The sequence below is a fragment of the Sorex fumeus genome, unplaced genomic scaffold, assembly GCF_029834395.1.
Source record: "Sorex fumeus unplaced genomic scaffold, SorFum_2.1 ptg000122l, whole genome shotgun sequence".
Taxonomy (NCBI): Eukaryota; Metazoa; Chordata; class Mammalia; order Eulipotyphla; family Soricidae; genus Sorex; species Sorex fumeus.
Window position 1 is genome coordinate 50,575,061 of NW_026606179.1, and position 15,856 is coordinate 50,590,916.

The following is a 15,856-nucleotide window of genomic DNA, read 5'->3' on the forward strand; positions in this document are numbered from 1 at the left end:
GATCCTAGTGACTTGATGTTGTCTTTTTAAATTTTTATTTATTTATTTGGCTTTTTGGGTCACACCTGGAGATGTTTAGCGGTTACTTCTGGCTCTGCACTCAGGAATTACTCCTGGCTGTGCTCAGGGAACCATATGGGATGCTGGGGAGTGAATCGGGGTAGTCTGCGTGCAAGGCAAATGCCCTCCCCGCTATCCTATTGTTCCAACCCTATTTATTTATTTATTTATTTATTTTTGGTTTTGGGGTTTTGGGCCACATCTGGCAGTGTCTGGCTTACTCATGAGCGCTGGCTCTGCGCACACTCCTGGCAGGGCTCAGGGGACCATATGGGGCACCAGGAATCAAACCCCGGGTTGGATGCATGCAAGACTAGTACCCTAACCTCTGCACTATGGCTCTGGCCCCCTGTATTGTCTATTTTTGCTTTTCTTGGAGTCACACCTGGCAGTGTTTAGGGTTTACTCCTCTGACCTTGGAGCTTGGGGCTTGCTCCGGGTGAGGCTGGGATTGAACCCAGCCTCCTGCCTGCCTAGCCTCCATCCCAACCCTTTGAACTTGCCCCTGGGTCCAGCATCCATCTTTTATCTTGCTGGAGAGGAAGTAGAAATGATTGGTGGGGTGTGATGAGGGAGGGGCAGCTCTCGGGATTGCCGGGTCCACTCTTGGTCCAGGGGCCCCCCCTTGGGATGATTTGACTCCGCTGGCACCTGTGACAAGCTGCCTTTTCATTCACCTTTTCTTCGGCTGGGCAGTAAACCCCCTTGGACACATGACTTATGGTGCCCAGAGAACTTGGACTTGGCCCCGTGTGGGCTTCCACTGTATGTTCCTTGTTCTGCCACTCAGTGGACAAGAACATGGTGATATGACTATGGCATGTGGACTTTGGCCTCTGTTGCTGGGGCTTTCCAAGGCACCAGGCAGGCCTGTCTGGGGAGGAGGCCTGGGGACAGCCTGAGATCCAACATGCCTGTCTCCAGGGATGGGCTCGATCTGCCTCGCTGCTGCAGGCATGTACCCCCATTTTAGAAAAGGAGGTCGATTAGGGTGCCAGTATGGGGAAGTCAATGAATTAGGATGGGGCCGAGGACCCCACTTGTAAGTTGAAACAACAGTGACAGCGATTCTCCGGTGTGGACAAGGCCGTGGGCCCTGTGTCTCCCATGTATACACGTGATAGACGTGATGGCTTTGTTGAGCTGGAATTCACATGTGTCAAGCCCGTTTCAAGTATAGGATTTGACAGGCTTTCCACTACACCCAAAGGTGTGCAGAGTATTGGGGCATAGGGGCGTGTTGGGCCATCCCCAGCAATTCTCAGGGCTTAGTTCTGGCTCTGTGCTCGGTTAGCACTTCTGGTGGGACTCAGAGGACCGTATGGGGTCATTCGAGTGCAAGACCAATGTCCTACCCACTGTACTGTCCCCTCCAGCTACTGTGCACACTTTTAGAACATTTTCCTTCATCATCCCTAAAAGAAATCCCTCTAGGGGGGGAGGGGGAGTGGAGAGAGTTCAAAGGGCTGAGCACATGCTTGGCAAGGGGACGCCTGGGTTCCACCCCTGCAACCCAGGCTCTGCTGGGTGTGGCCCCCAAAGCTAGAGTTAAAGAAGGGAGGAAGCACAGCTGGCCCCCTTCAGTGCCACCTCCTGGCCCACCCCGCCACATCTCTCTATCTAGCTCTGGGCAGCCAGGGACTTGTTTGGGTCTGTCGATTTGCCGCTGCTGGATAAATGGAACCTTAGGACACTAGGACACGTGTTGGCTGTGACTGTCTCTCCAGGATAATGTGTGCTTTGTCCAGCCCGGACTGCGGTGTCAGCAGATCTTTTATTGCTGCCTGCTAGGCAGTCTTTGGCTCTCAGGGCTATTATGCTGCCGTGTCGTCTTAAGTTCTGTGGAGGACAAGGTACAGCTTTTTTTATTATTATTATTTTTTATAATTTTATTTATTGAATCACCGTGAGAGCAGTTACAAAGCTTTCGGGTTTAAGTCTTGGTCATACAATGAAACACCTGTCCCTTCACCGGTGCCCATTTTCCACCACCAAAAACCCCAGTACACCCCCATCCCAAACCCTCCCCATACCTGTGGGCAGATGATTTCCACACTACTCTCTCTACTATGATTACATTCAATATTTCGACAGTAGACCCACCATTATTATTTGGGATTTTACCCCAAGGCTCAGATCTGCCGAAAAGGCTGAGTTTCATGTCCTCCCGTTGTTCGTCGATTTGCTCGAGCGGGCTTAGTAACGTCTCCGTTTTTGAGACTTGTTGTTACTGCATTTGGCATATTGAATACGTCATGGGGAGCTTGCCAGGCTTTGCTGTGCGGGCGAGATAACTCTCGGTAGCTTGCTGGGCTCTCCGAGAGGGGCGGAGGAATCGAACCCGGCTCGGCTGGGCTGGCTGTGCGCAAGGCAAACACCCTACTGCTGTGCTATCGCTCCAGCCCACTGAAAAGGCAACCGTAGACAATTTGTTTTTCTGTTTCTGGTTTTGAATAACATATGATGTCGACGTATTCGATATGCCAAACACAGTAACAACAAAGTCTCCAATGGAGACGTCACTGGGCCCGCTCAAGCAAATCGATGAACAACGGGAGGGCTTTTACCTTTTACCTTTATGATGTCGCGCAGCAGCAGTAGTGGCCTCGCGATTTTGGAGTTCCTAAATTTTAACAATTAAATCTGGAGGATTTCTGCCAAAACCTGCTGGGTTCTGAGATTTGTTCCTGAGTCTCTTAGATCATGGCAGTTAAGCAGTTGATCAGGAGCCAGAGAGACCGTTCGTGGGAGGCAACTCTCGAGGCTCGTTGGGGCAGGGAGGGAAGGGCTGGGTCCACCCCCATCCCGTGAGGCCCCACGTGTCTCTTCACTGAGAGCCCAAACCTGACCATCCAATGGCCTCTGGAAGAAGGCGGCCACCGAGCCACCAAGGGGGAGCAGGTGAAGGGACAACGCCCTTTCTTCCCTGGGATGGTCTGGCCCCATTGTGGGGACCGGATGCATCTCTGCCAAAAGCCGCTGGGTTCCGAGATTTGTCTCTGAGTCTCTGGGATCATGGCCGTTAAGCAGTTCGATCAGGAACCAGAGAGGCCTTGCCTCCAATTATATAGCTGAGCCGGAGGTGGTTTGTGGGTGTGTCTCCCACAAACCTAACTTTTGGCCATTTACTTTCTTGGTAAACTTTGTCCCAAGATTTTGGGGTCTGGCCAAAGGCACAGCAGCAATTTTGGGGTATCTGGAAGTCTGAAGGTGCCATCAGGTTGCTGAGGCACTTGCCTCACAGGTATAGACTGACCTGCTGGTGGCACCTTACCCCAAGGTACAGCTTTTGAAATTAAAAACAGCATTAGGCAGGGGCTGGGGATAGATGTGGGACACAAGCCCCGGATGCACAGTGACTGAGGAACGGGAGCTTTCAAACCATCAAAAGAATCCAGGATAAAGAGCGGTCCTCATGATCTCAGGGATGAGGATGGGAAAGGAGGAGTAAACCACAAGATCTTGGCGAGGGTGTCGTGCTCTGCCCCTGTTAATGCTGCGGGGTTTTGGTCAGTCAGACCCAAGTTGGATCCTAGCTCTGCCGTTCCTTGCTCTGTGGCCTTGGGGACAGTCACTCAGCATCTCTGAGCCTTTACTGGACAAATCTGGGTATTGATGCCTCCCTCTTTAGATGATATATGCAAGACCCAAAGTGTGTTCAGTATTCCTCTAGTCTCTCCTGCCTTGGGAGAACAGTTTTCCACACACCTGTTTTTTGTTTTTTTTTTCCTTTTTGGATCACATCGGGCGATGCTCAGGGGTCACTCCTGGCTCTGCACTCAGGAACTACTCATGGCAGTGCTCGGGGGACCATATACGATGCTGGGAATCGAACCTGGGTCAGCCGCGTGCAAAGCAAATGCCCTACATGCTGTACTATTGCTCCAGCCCTCACACACACCTGGTTTTAAGTGAGTAGGTTTAAGAGAATTTTCTTTTGATTTTTTTTTTTTTTTCTTTTTGGGTCACACCCAGCTATGCACAGGGGTTACTCCTGGATCATGCACTCAGGAATTCCTCCTGGTCATGCTTGGGGGACCATATGGGATGCTGGAAATCGAACCCGGGTCAGGTCGCGTGCAAGGCAAACACCTTACCCACTGTGCTATCACTCCAGCCCCTGATTTTTAGTTTTGGATCATACCCAGTGGTGCTCAGGGCTGACTCCTGGCTCTCTGCTCAGGGATCACTCCGGGCAGGGTTCAGGTTCACATAGCGGGTGTCAAGGACGGAGCCCGGGTTTGTGTGCAAGGCAAACACCCTCCCTGCTGGACTAGCACTGTGACCCGGTTTGAGGTTATTTAGGTGAGTAGGTTTAAGATCTTCTATTGCATATTAGTTTTAGTTGACCTACTTACTCCTTTGGCATCCTACAGGCCGTGCAGTACATTATAATGCCTGCTCCAGCCCTTTGGTCTAGCGCCCCTGTCCAGGCCTGGGTATTTTTTAAAAGCCACCTACAAGAGTCTGTGTACTGGCTAATTTGACCCTGGGTGAGCATGAAGAGAATGAAGCTCCAGGCCTGGTATATGGGGGTAGGAAGACCTGGAGGGCCCCCTGCCCCCTCTGAGCATCCTAGACACAGACCCCGCCCTTCCGGTGGGGGTGTGCAGGGGCTGGAGCCCATGGCGGGGCCCACGACCCTCTATGGGAACACAGAAAGGAAAAATGGGCAAACACGGATGTGCTTAGAAAGAACCTTTTCTTTCTAATCAGTAGGCAAACAGGAGACAAACTGTGCCAGAGTTTTGCCCAACCTGGCCACAGGAATGTTTCCCGAAAAGAATCCAACTGGCCGGGTCTGGCGGCAGACTGGGTGTTCGGTGTTTAACCTGCAGCCTGAGTGTGGGGTGTGGTGGGGAAACGGGCAGTGATGAAGTACCTCAGTTTTTTTGTCGGGGAGAGGTGGCTTTTTGGGTCACACTCAGCATTGCCCAGGGGTTATTCCTGGCTCTGCACTCCTGGCGGTGCTCAGGGGACCACATGGGATGCTGGGGATCGAACCTAGGTGACTGCATGCAAGGAAAATGCTCTCCGCATTGTACTATTGCTCCGGCCCCTCTTTTAGTTTGAAACCAGACAAATTCCCCTCCTAGACAGAAGCCTGCCAGCCCAGCACACTGCGACTGGTCACTACTGCACCCCCACACCCACTTTTTTTTTTTTTTTTTGGCTTTTGGCTTTTGGCCACACTGCACTGCTCAGAACTTACTTCTGACTCTGTCCCAGGGATCACTCCTGGTGGAACTTGAGGACCCGAGAGGGAGAGGGTGTGGGAGATTGAACCCGTGTCAGAAACATGCAGCCTTGTCCGCTGGGCGAGTCTCTCCAGTCCCATCGATGACCTCTCTCCCTGGGCAGAGGGGAACCTGCTGTGTTTCCTGTTGGACAACTAAACCAACATTAATCCAATCAAAATAAGAATTGAGAGGCAAAACACAACTCCGAGGGCACAAGGAAGCTTAAAATCAAGAGGTGAGGGGCACGGGGGCTGGAGAGATGGTCTAGCAGGCTGGGTGCCTGCCTGGCATCCTGGCAAACCCAAGTATGGTTCCCAGCACCTTGATCCCTGAGCACCGAGCTGGAAGTAGGCCCTGAGCACACTAGTTGTGTGCCTCCCTGCAAAATAAATAAATATAATCAAAAGAGGAAATAGAGGGGCTGGTGCGATAGCACAGAGGGGAGGGCATTTGCCTTGCACGCGGCCTACCTGGGTTCGATTCCCAGCATCCCATATGGTCCCCCGAGCACTGCCAGGAGTAACCCCTGTGCATCGTCGGGTGTGACCCAAAAGCAAAAACAAACAAACAAAAAACAAAGAAGAAATGGAGGGTGACTTGCTTGTATCCTCCCTGGGCACGTTCCCCTTCCTCGCTCTTTGGCTGTTTGCTCCATGCAGCTGTCCACTGCTTTGATGGAGACGGAAGTGAGGACACTTTCCTTTCTCCCCTGTGGCACTCAGGGCTAAGTTCGTGGAAACAGACACTCTTCATCCTTTGCTCTGGGCCAGGGGTGTGTCTGAGGGCTGGACTTCACTCCCTGCTCCTGGGGCGCTGGGGGAGCCTCGAGATAGGACAGGGGGGCCTTGATGGGTTGGGCGCCCCCAGCACCTCTCACCTGACCTCGGACACCTGCTGCTGTGTGCGTGTGAAGGATTCCAAGCTGCTGGTTTTCTCCAGAAACTTGGGGGGAGATGCTGGCTGCTCAGTGAAACTGTGGCATCAGCTCACTTTCGGTGGCCTCAGGCGGAACATTCTCGAATCCGAACTTAAACTTCCTCCTCAGCCTGGCCATCTGCTTCTCCAATGCCTGGGTCTGTCTGTGAGGTTCTGTGTTGATTCAGGGAGCCAGAAAGGAGGTGCGTGTGTGCAGGAAGGAAGGGGGGCCACCTGTGACTCTGCTAGTACTCCACTGGCCCGCCACCATGGGAACTGGCGTTGTTCCGGGCTCACTGCCCAGCCCCTCCAGTAAGCCCAGACCACAGTGTTGTCCCTGCCACAGTGGCTTGTCCAGGTCTCTCCTCTGGCCTCCCAGGAACCGGCTGCACAGGGCCGTCCTCACCATGCTTTGTTAGTGGCAAATGGACATGTCCAGTGAGTCTTTGCCAGTGGGACCAGCAGATAGTGCAGTGAGCCGGGTGTTTGCCTTGCATGCTGCCGACCCCTGTTGCATCCTTGGCACAATAGATGGTTCCCTGATTCCTAGCCACAGAGCCAGAAGTTAGCCCTGAGCAAAGCTGGGAGTGACCCCAACCCCTCCCCTGCCTCAAAATAAATAAGAAAAAGAGTCTCTTTTCCATTTTCTGCTCTTTCCTGGAGAGTCTCTGAACTTCATCTTCGAGCTCACTGATTCTGTTCTCAGCTGCTGTTACTCTGCTGCTGAGGCCTTCCACTGAGCTTTTCAATTCGCCTACGAGATTTTCCAGGTCTGACATTTCTGATTGCATTTTCCTCATTTCTGCCTTCAGATCCTCTTGTCTTCTATTGGCATTGTTTTCCATTGTTTCTTTTAATTCCCTAAGCATCCTAAGTAGCTCCCTTCTGAATTCCTTGTCAGAGAGGTTGTCTAACACTACAGTACTGTTGGTGTCATCTGGGCTAGACTCTTCAATATGAAAGCTTGATGGGCTTTTGCGTTGCTTTACCATTGTGAGAGACAATAGCCAGAAACTGGAAGAAACCTGAATGCCCAAGAACAGATGACTGGTTAAAGAAACTTTGGTACATCTACACAATGGAGTACTATGTAGCTGTTAGAAAAGATGAAGTCATGAAATTTACATACAAGTGGTACAATATGGAAAGTATCATGCTAAGCGAAATGAGTCAGAAAGAGAGGGATAGACATAGAAAGATTGCATTCATCTGGGGGATATAAAGTAACAAAGTATGAGATTAATACCCAAGAATAGCTGAGATCAGCACCAGGAGGATTACTCCATAACTTAGAGGCCAGCCGGGTATCCTAGAGGAAAGGGCAGTTCAGATAGAGAAGGGAGCACCAAATAAAGGATGTTTGGAGGATCCTCCCAGGAGGGGAGATGCATGTCGAAAGTAGACTATGGACTGAACATGTTTGCCACTCAATGCCTCTTTTGCAGACCACAACACCCAAAAGGAGAGAGAGAACACAGGGGATTGCCCTGCCACAGAGACGGGGGGGATGGGGGGGATGGGGGTGGGAGGGATATTATCCATGGTGGTGGAAAATGGGCACTGGTGGAGGGATGGGTATCTGATCATTGTATAATTGAAACCAAAGCACAAAAAATTGTAAATCTACAACTTTAAAAAAAATAAAATAAAATAAAGGGGAAAAAAAAATAAGAAAAAGAAGGGTCGTTCTCTTCCTAGGGCCGCCTGAACTTCCCCAGTCAGCCTGAGGTCTGATGGCTCTTGGCTTCCCTTTGGGTTTTTGTTCGTTTGTTTGCTGGGGAGTAGGGGTAGGGGGCTGCTCCTGGCTTAGTGCTCAGAGTGTCATGCAGTGTTCAGGAATGAGCCTGGGTCTCCTGTATGAAAGTACCCGCTTCGGCCTATTGAGTTCCATCTGGCCAGCCCCGACCTCTCACTTTTTTTTTGTTTTTTGTTTTTTGAGTCACACCCGGTGATACCCAGGGCTCCACACTCAGAAATTACCCCTGGTGGTGCTCGGGGGACCATATGGTATGCTGGGAATCGAACTCGGGTCAGCCGCGTGCAAGACAAACGCCCTACCCACTGTGCTATCGCTCCAGCCCCGACCTCTCACTTTTTAATGTAGTTTTATTTGTTTGGGGGCCAGACCCAGCAACCATCAAAAGTTACTTCTGGCCGGGCTTGGAGGATCAGCTCTGTGCAAGGCAAGCACCATACGGGCTGTATTATAGCTTCAGCCTCTGCTTCTAATTTTGTCATTATTATTTGTTTCTGGACCACACCTGGTCGTACTCGGGGTTTACTCCTGGTTCTACACTCGGACCACTCCTGGCTGGCTCGGGAGTCCATATGGGGTGCCAGGGATTAAACCCGGAGTGGCCGCATACAAGGCAAACACCCTCCCATCCACATCTCTCCTGCCCTGCCTCTCACTTGTTGAAAAGATAGACTCACATGTTCTACTGAGCATGGCTGCTTGACTGACTTGCAGGGTTTCTAGACACCAATCACAGGAAGACATTAGAGAACTATGCAGTGCCATCTAGGAAAAGCCAAGACACTGATGAGGGGGTGGAGGAGGGTGACTTAGAAACAGCCAGAAGGAGTTTCTGCCTGGCTGAGGATAATTGCCACTCTCCCCAGGATTCTTTTCTTTCCTCTTTGATCTTCAACATTGAAGTTAGAAACCAAAGCCCTGGGTTTTGGGGGCACACAATGGCAGCACCCCTCCCCCCCAACTCTGTGATCTTGAGGTCATGGGTCTGATTTTCCGTTCTGAGGCTGAGCGCTCAAGTTCAAATGGCCCCGGGAATCCAGCTCCGTGTCTGGTGGGGGGAAGCTGATGACAGGGGAACAATCCATAATGGGGCCTTTGTGGGGGGAGAGTCTTCCCTTCGCTGACGCCCGTTATGGTGAGCTCACCAGGCTCAGGATGCACGGCCCTGTCCTGGGACTCCCCCTTCTCACAGAGTCTGTCTGAGTCTTTGCAAGACGCCCACCTCTGCACCCACATTCCTCGCGCAGGCCCGTGGGGGCAGGAGGCAACCGGGCTGAGCAGACACCCCGCCGGGGGGTGATTTCCGACGAAAAATGTTTCTGAGCCTCTCAGCAGCCCAGACCACACACCGGTGGCAGGAAGTTGGGTGGCAGGAAATTCGCTAGATGGACTTCGGCACCCTTTGTTGGTGGCTCCTTCCGAAGAAGATAAAAAAGCAGGGTGCTGTAAGATGAGTAGCACACCAGCCTTGCGTGGCTGGTTCAGATACTTATTTTTTTGTTTATTTTTTGCTTTTTCTCGGTCATACCCAGCAATGCACAGGGGGTTACTCCTGGCTCTGCACTCAAGGAATTAACCCTGGCGGTGCTCAGGGGACCATATGGGATGCTGGGAATTGAACCCAGGTCAGCCATGTGCAAGGCAAACGCCCTACCCACTGTGCTATTGCTCCAGCCCCTTGTTCAGATACTTTCAAAAAGTGACTTGTTTGGCTGGAGCGACAGTACGGCAGGCTTGCTTTCACATGGCTGACCTGGGCTTGATCCCAGGCATCCTCTATGGTCCCCTGAGCCCTCAGGAGTAAGCCCTGAGAGCTGCCAGGTGTACCCCTCAAGCAAAAAAAGGGACTTATTCAGTTTCGTCATTTTCATCTGTAACTTACTCTGGAGTTAAGTTAAATTACTCTGGACTGGAGCGATAGCACAGCGGTAGGGCATTCGCCTTTTGCACAGTCAGCCCGGCCGAGCTGGGTTCGATTCCTCTGCCCCTCTCCGAGAGCCCAGCAAGCTACCGAGAGTATCTTGCCCTCATGGCAAAGCCTGGCAAGCTACCCGTGACGTATTTGATATGCCAAACACAGAAACAGTTGTCACAATGGAGATGTTTCCGGGCCCGCTTGAGCAAATCGATGAACAACGGGAGGACAGTGACAGTGACAACTTTACTCTTGGTAAGAGGCATCATAGCACCAAGATGTGTCAGGCAAATCGGCTTTACCTGCCTGCTGAGCTGGGAAGATAGTTCAGTACAGGGGGTGAGGTGTGTGCCTTGCATGAAGCTCACCAGGTTCAATCCCAAGCACCCCATATGGGTGGTTCCCAAGACCTGCCAGGAGTGATCCTTGAATGCAGAGCCAGGAGTAAGCCCTGAGCACGGCCGAGTGTGGCCCCAAAGCAAATAAATAGAATAGAGCCCGTTTCTCAGTGTTCTGCACGTATCTGCAATAGGAAAATAGTCAATAAAAGCTGAAGCTTAGTTGAGATTGGAGCGTTTGATTTTCAAGTTGGGGTAACGGTGGTTTACAAGACAGTAAATGTTTATATGTATTTGAGAGGAGCAGGGTTGCCACACCAAAGTCTGCCCTCCACTGGGCCCTCCCCCCTTCCCGCCACTTCCCCATCCCTTGGTAACCTCTGTGGTCAGGATCCCAGGGCTGGTTGTCACTGGGCACTGTCACTTCCCGTGCTTTGTTCTTTATATGCCACCTATGAGTGAGATCATCCCGTATTTGCTTTGCCCGTTCTGACTTAACCCATTTAGTATGACACCCGCCGTATCATTTCAGCTTGGAGCAAAGGCGATCTGTCATCTTTCCCCCCACCCCCTCTCGTTTGTTTGTTTTGGGGCTACACCTGCCAATGCTCCTGGGTTACTCCTGGCTCTGCTCAAGGATCACTCCTTGCAGTGCTCGGTGGACCATATGGGGTACTGGGAATTGAATGTGTGTTGGCTACGTGCAAGGCAAGCGCCCTATCTGCTGTACTGTCTCTCTGGCCCTCTCTGTCTCCGCCCCCACCAACTTTTTGGGCCACATTTGGTGATGCTCAGGGCTTAGCCCTGGCTCTGCACTAGGGATCATTCCTGGTGGGCCTGTGGGACCATATGTGGTGCCGGGGATTGAAGCCGAGCCGGCCACATGGAAGGCAAGCGCCCTCCCGTCGGTGCCCTCAGCTGGCCCCCACATCATCTTTAGTAGCTGGGCTGTATTCCATTGTGTGTATGCCCACATCTACCCTGTAGATGGACGCTCATCTGTTTCCGGCCTTATTTCCAGGTCTGGGCTATTGAACGCTGAAAGGAGCACAGGTGTGTGTAAGGTTTTTTTTTTTTTTTTTTGAATCTTGAAGCTATCATGTGAATTTTATTGTGTTCCTTTGATAGATAGTTAGGAGTGAATTGTTGGATCTTATGGCCAGTCTTTATTTATTTATTTATTTTTTGTGGGGGTAGACATCTCTCAGACTGGGGTTTTATTTTTTATTTATTTATTTTTTTTGGCTTTTTGGGTCACACCTAGCGATGCTCAGGGGTTATTTCTGGCTCTGCACTCAGGAATTACTCCTGGCGGTGCTTGGGGGACCATATGGGATGCCGGGGATTGAACTCAGGTTGGCCGCGTGCAAGGCAAACGCCCTCCCTGCTGTGCTCCAGCCCCTGTAATTTTCAAAGGTGACATTATGGTGCTTTTTTTTTTTTTTAAATCTCTTGTCATTTAGAGATAGTCACAGTGCTCGTGCCTCTGTCACTGGGCTTTGGTTTCAGGGCTAAGTGGCCAGTGGGCAGTTTAGAGAGCATCAGTAGGTGAATCCCGAGTCCAGGCTGACTTCCGTCTTTGCTTAAGTTTTACTCAGAAACTGCTCCAAAAAATGTTTTCCCACATGTCGCGGCCTCAGCCTTTGAAACGGCCCCGTCTGCTCCGGGGTGGGGTGTTGCTCTCTCCACACTCTGCCGCAGCCTAGGGGGGTCCAAGTGAGCTTCCAGAGCCTTCCGGCAGCTGGAGAGCCCCTCAGCCTTCCCTAATTTCTAGTTTATCTGCCCAGCAGATCCCGTCGCCCAGGCAGATAATGGGCCTGCAGGAGCACCTGGAAATTCAGGTTGGGGCTGCCCGTCCGCAAGCCCCGGGTGGGTGGGGCCTGCCCACCCTTGAGCCCAGATGCCCCAAAGCTGCCTGAGCGCCGGAGTCTTGCGTCAAGTTATTTGCAGAAGTATCTCCATCCTCTCGGGCCCACACCCTTGGCGAGTCCCGTCATGCTCCCGACTTTCACTGCCCAGATTCGGGCTGGCTGGGCTAAGGAATTCCTTTGAGAGCCCTCACACTCCTGTGACAAGTCCCCGCCTACCCACCCCCCTCCCCAGCCCAGTCACCCCCATTTCTTTTCTGGGGGGGGGAGGGCTGTTCCTAAAATATCCCTGTTCTGCTCGTTGAAAAGAAACTGTTTTGCCTTAACTTTGTACAGCCATACATACCATAATACCTTTGAACACGATTGTAGCAAACCACACCTGAACTACCATAAAAGTTTGAAAGGAATGTGTGGCTGGAGTGATAGGACGGTGGGTATTGTGCCGGCCTTGCACAGGGCTGACCCTTGTTCAATCCCTGGCCTCCGTCTGGTCCCCCTGAGTGCAGAGCCAGGGGTAAATCCTGAGCATCACTAGGTGTGCTCCTGCCCCCAAAGGGGAAAACAAAGGGTTTTGGGGCGAAGGTATGGCCCAGTGGTAGAGCACTTTCCTTGTGTGTAGGAGCACTTAAGTTAGAGTCCCAGGAAACCAAAGAAAGAAAGGTCAGTGGGAGGAGCCGTGGGAGCAGACCCAGGCAAGTGCTTGAGCTTCACCCTCAGGAACCCCAGGGTGGGTCCCCAGCCCCACCTCGTCCAGGAGTTGTCCCTGGGTATCACCCAGTATTTACCCCCCCTCCCCCGCTCCTTGCCTTCCCCACTAAGAAACCCTATTTATTATTTCGTAGTCATTTCTTTACTTTTTTTGGCGGGGAGGGGGGTACATAGCACCTAGTGGTGCTCGTGGCCTGTGTTTGGGTCATTCCTGGTGGGATTCTCAGGATCACGTGTGGTGCTGGGGATTTGAACTTGGCTCAGCGGTGTGCAAGGCAAATGCCTTCCTCCCTGCTCTGTCTCCCTGGCCCCAGAAACCCTCATTTAGACTCGGGCAGTAGCTGTCCAGCCTTGGGCTTCCCTTGCACTTTGTGGCTCACTGGCCATTCGATGGCTCGTCTGCCCGTTGAGCAAGTCCTCCTTCCCGGCTTGCCCGTCTAAACCTACAGATGCCACCATCTCTTTCACCTTCAAAACGAGACCCTGTTCACCAACTGATCTGATTTCGAATCCCTGGACTGTCAGTGATGACACCCTTCAAACGGGCACAGAGAAACTCCTCCAGAGAGGCTAAGCTTTTTTCCTGAGGACTCCCAGCAAGGACTCCTGGTTTATTTATCGATTTGTTTGATTTTTTAGGGCCACACCTGGCTCTGTTCTTAAGGGTCACTTTTGGTGGAGTGCTGGAGATCAAACCTGGGTCGGCCAGGTACAAGGCAGGCGCCCTACCCACTGGCTTATGACTGGATCCCAGGCACCCAGCAGCCCTGCCTTCTCTCTCTCCCTTCGTTACAGCCTCTGCTTACACCACCCTTTAGGTTTGGGAAGCATGCTTTCCAACTAGCCAAAGGGCAATTTTAGGAGTGGGAAATTTGATCCTTTTGATCCTTTTCTGCATCACTTGTGAGGGAGCCCAGGTTCCTTCCTGGGAACCCACTTTTCCTGTGGTTGCTGATCCATTGATTGGCCAGAGAGAAACTCCTGGCATGAGATGACCTCGGGTTTCCTCCCTTGGGATCCTAGCTCAGTGGCAAAACTCTTCAACAGTGGTCCAGGGCTAAGGGGCACCTATAGCAGGTGTCCGACACCTTGCAATGTAGTCCATGCTGGTTTGTGTTTTTGTTTTTGGGTCACATCTGGCGATGTTCAGGGCTTACTCCTAGCTCTGTGTTCAGGAATCATTCCTGGCAATGTTCAGGAACATACAGGGTGGAGGGAATTGAACCGAGGTTGGCAGTATGCAAGGCAAGCACCCTACCTATGTACTGTCACCAGCTCAGTGCTGATTTTGATCCCTAGCTCTGTATATGGTCCCCTGAGCACTGCCAGGAGTGACCCCTACTTAGCACAGACCCAGAAGTGGCCCTGAGCCCCCTGAGCATTGTACCACTGGGCATTGCTTCCTCCCCCTCACCGTCCTTGTGGTGTGTGTGTGTGTGTGTGTGTGTGTGTGTGTGTGTGTGTGTGTGTGTATGTGTGTATGTATGTGCGCGCCCGTCTTTCTTTGTCTTGCAAGTGAGCGTGTGGCAAGGGCCTGTCCCAGCTGGGTTGTTCACTGGTTGGTTGCTGGATGCCATGCAAACTTAACTTTCTTCCTTTTCACAGTGGGGATGACCTGGTGCTCCTAGCTTGGTCTCCTTTTCTCTGACCAAGGGTGGGGCCCTTGGCGTCCCATGCGTTTGCGAGAGTGGCCCCTGGTGGGGAAAATGAGAACTGCATCCCAGGCAGGAGGGGAGGGCGGGAGGGCAGGGACCTTGCGGTATGTGTGTCCAGTCTTGTAAACGTCAGGGGAGAGCAGGAATGGAATTGTTACAGAAGAGCCACCTGGACAAAAAAGGCATTGTCTCAGAAGGCTGCGGGGCCTTCCAGATGAGCCAACACAAGAATAATCTGGAGCTATTTCCTCTGCTGGGAAGGCAGGTTTCTGCCGGGCGTCTCCTTCCCGGAGGACCCTCTGGCGAGTCACACCTTCCTGAGGCTCCTCTCCCCATCACTCCTGTGTCTCCAGCCTGCGGGCCTCCACCCGCCGAGCCAGGGGTCTGTGGGTCCCCATGCCTAGCTCACCTGGACCTAGCTCACTTCTCTCATCGAATGCTTTCAGAGCTGTCATGCCTTAAGTAGCTTTGTCTCTGCATTGGCAGTGCCCGACCCGAATGGTCTGTCTGTGTCTCCTGAACTTGTCTTGTGGCCCTTCCCTGGGGCCCGGCGCAGACTGCTCCCAGCCAGTGTTAGCCCCCTCCCTGGCCAGAGCCGGCTTCTCCTGGACTGCGAGCCGGCACTCAACTCACCGTTCTCCGTGTCTGTTGGTGGAATACTCATTGAAGTGATAGGCCTAAGTGGCATTTACAAAAAAGCAGTTCCCCTCCTGTTTGTCAGTAGTGGAGGAGCCAGTGGGGCTACGCACACTTGGTTGTGGCACCCGGGGTCACAAAGAGCCGCACTGCTGGGTTAGCACTCCCATCTGGCGTGGGGGCAGCCGCAGCACCATCCTCAGTTAGCCCTGCCCCTTGCTCCTCGCATCCTTATTCCATTGATTGATTGATTGATTGATTGTTTGCACTCAGTGACTCAGTGACACTCAGGGTTTATTCCTGACTCTGCACTCAGGGATCATTTCTGATAGGCTTAGGAGACCTTATGGGATGCCGGGGATTGAACCCGGGTCAGCCACGTGCAAGGCAAGTGTCCTTCCTGCTGTGCTATGGCTCCAACCCCTTATTTATTTATTTATTTATTTTGTTTTGGAGCTACGCCCCATGGTGCTCAGGGGTCAGTCCCGTGGTACCTGGGGGACCACCATACGTGGTGCCTGGAATCGGGCGTGGGTCAGCACCTGCCAGACCTACACCTGACCTGCTGTTTCAGGCTTTTGTCGAACCTCTTTTAACATTATGTGCCAACCGCTAGTTTATGTATCTTAAATGATGCTGCTATCGGTGCCTTATTTCTCCAGTTGGGTACATGGAGGCACAAGTAATTGCCCAAGGGCACAGAACTTAAAAGCAGAACTAGGGTTTGAACCCTCGTAGTTGGTCCCTGAGAGTCTGTACTCA

At 52.2% G+C, this 15,856-nt stretch overlaps 1 protein-coding gene across 1 annotated transcript in view; it reads left to right on the forward strand.

The window, feature by feature from the left end:
• Positions 1 to 15,856, forward strand: part of CDH1 (cadherin 1) — a 94,483-nt gene that overhangs the window by 58,696 nt on the left and 19,931 nt on the right. The window lies entirely within an intron of this gene.